This window comes from Salvelinus sp. IW2-2015, unplaced genomic scaffold (assembly GCF_002910315.2).
Source record: "Salvelinus sp. IW2-2015 unplaced genomic scaffold, ASM291031v2 Un_scaffold2921, whole genome shotgun sequence".
NCBI lineage: Eukaryota > Metazoa > Chordata > Actinopteri > Salmoniformes > Salmonidae > Salvelinus > Salvelinus sp. IW2-2015.
This window is the reverse complement of record NW_019944218.1, coordinates 11363-13682: the sequence shown is the minus strand read 5'-3', so window position 1 is coordinate 13682 and position 2320 is coordinate 11363. Positions and strand designations below refer to the sequence as shown.

Sequence of the window (2320 nt, the reverse complement as noted above, 5' to 3'; positions counted from 1 at the left end):
TTTGCTCTGACATGCACTGTCAACTGTGGGACCTTATATAGACAGGTGTGTACCTTTACAAATCATGTCCAATAAATTGAATTTACCACAGGTGGACTCCAATCAAGTTGTAGAAACATCTCAATGATGGTCAATGGAAACAGGATGCACCTGAGCTTAATTTCGAGTCTCATAACAAAGGGTCTGAATACTTATATAAATAAGGTATTTCTGTTTTTTTATTTTTAATACATTTGCAAATCATAAGGCTGTAACATAACACCATTTTGAAAAATCTAAGGTGCTCAGAATACTTTCCGAATGCACTGTATATATTATATAGTAAAATGAATGAATGGATTTGTTAATTGGATTTCAGCCTACACTACCTTCCCTGCTCTCCCAGACGGGGAAGAGTCTCCTAGGTTCTCCCAGAGGTTCTTCTTGCTCAGAACATCACCGGCCTTCACCTCCTGGCAGAACAAACACACGTGGACCATTAGAGAAGATACACACATCAACACGTTAATACCCTTCCGTCACTCTTGTGCTTTACGATGTTATCAACACAAATATATATAGACAAAAAATATGAACACGAACAGATAGCGGATTAAATCTTATTCAAGCTACTGCAGATAATATTGTGTCATGAATGTAGATACAGAGGCTGCTGTACCAATCAGGAGAGAGAGGTTGGGTTTGATTATTACACTGTTATACTAACATCCCCCCACAGGGGGCAGCGTTCCATAGAAACAGTAGAACCAGACAGGTTGGGTTTGATTATTACTCTGCTATACTAACATCTCCCACAGGGGGCAGCGTTCCATAGAAACAGTAGAATCACCAGACAGGATATATCCTGGGAAATACAATATGACAATACGTGTCTGACTTGACATTGATAAAGTAGGCCTACATATGAGACTGATGATAAAAACCAAGAGAGAGATGGCCCATTTCCACAGAGAAGGGAAAGAGGGGAAACGGAGAACAGTTACCTTGAAGAAGGGCAGATTAGAATGTACCATAGATGTAGGAAGACAGTTGAAAACTGAGAAGGAAGAAGAAGAAGAAGAGAAGAAGAAGAAGAAGAAGAAGAAAGAAGAAGGAGAAGAAGAAGAAAAGAAGGAGAAGGAGAAGAATGAGAAGAAGGAGAAGAAGAAGAATGAGAAGAAGGAAGGAGAAGAATGAGAAGAAGAAGAGAAGAAGAAGGAGAAGAAGAGAAGGAGAAGAGAAGGAGAAGGAGAAGAAGAGAAGGAGAAGAAAGAGAAGGAGAAGAGAAGGAGAAGGAGAGAAGAGAAGGAGAAGGAGAGAAAGAGAAGGAGAAGAAGGAAAAGGAGAAGAAGGAAGAAAGGAGAAGAATGAGAAGAAGAAGGAGAAGAAAGAGAAGAAAGGAGAAAGAAGGAGAAGAAGAAGAAGAAGAAGGAGGAGAAGAAGGAGAAGAAAGAAGAAGGAGAAGAAAGAAGGAGAAGAAGGAAGAAGAAGAAGAAGAAAGAAGAAGAGGAGAAGAAGAAGGAGAAAGAAGAAGAAGAAGAAGGAGAGAAGAAGAAAAGAAGGAGAAGGAGAAGAGAAGAAGAAGAAGGAGAAGAAGAGAAGAGAAGAAGAGGAGAAGAAGAGAAGAAGAAGGAGAAGAAGAAGGAGAAGAAGAGAAGGAGAGAGAAGGAGAAGGAGAAGAAGAGAAGGAGAAGAGAGAAGGAGAAGAGAAGGAGAAGGAGAGAGAAGAGAAGAGAAGGAGAAGAAGAGAAGGAGAAGAAGGAAAGGAGAAGAAGGAGAAGGAGAGAAGGAGAAGAAGAAGAGAAGGTGCAGCAACAGAATTGTCAAGATTGACATGTCAGTGAGCTGAGTTAAGTTCACTTCAACTACATGACAGATCAATAGATTCACAAGTAGCTGTCCCGGAGGATTGTTGGGTGCGGCAGCTTTTACTCCAACCCTGCTCTAACACACCCGATCCAGAAAATAAGCTTCCAATCAGAAGCCTGATTAGCTGAATCAGGAGTGTTACAGCAGTGTTGGAGCAAAAGGCTGCACACCCCCTTAGTCATCAGGAGGAGGCCACTCCTGACGTAGTTTAACAGTTGACTATTTCAAAGTTGAATAGATATTTAGTGTGAGTCGTAACTGTGTTGTCGACTTGTCGTATTGACGTAACTAAGTAATGTGAGTAGCTCTGACGTAACTAAGTCATCGTGAGTAGCTCTGACGTAACTAAGTCATCGTGAGTAGCTCTGACGTAACTAAGTCATCGTGAGTAGCTCTGACGTAACTAAGTCATCGTGAGTAGCTGTGACGTAACTAAGTCATCGTGAGTAGCTCTGAGAGAATTGGGGAGACA

General features: G+C 41.2%; 1 long non-coding RNA gene across 1 annotated transcript in view; it reads right to left on the bottom strand.

The window, feature by feature from the left end:
- Positions 1-405: 405 nt before the first annotated feature.
- The window catches only part of LOC112074998 (uncharacterized), a 10141-nt gene continuing 8226 nt past the window's right edge, over positions 406-2320 (bottom strand). The window contains exon 4 of the long non-coding RNA XR_002894893.2: positions 406-452. This is a non-coding gene — a long non-coding RNA (uncharacterized lncRNA). The remainder of the gene's footprint in view (positions 453-2320) is intronic.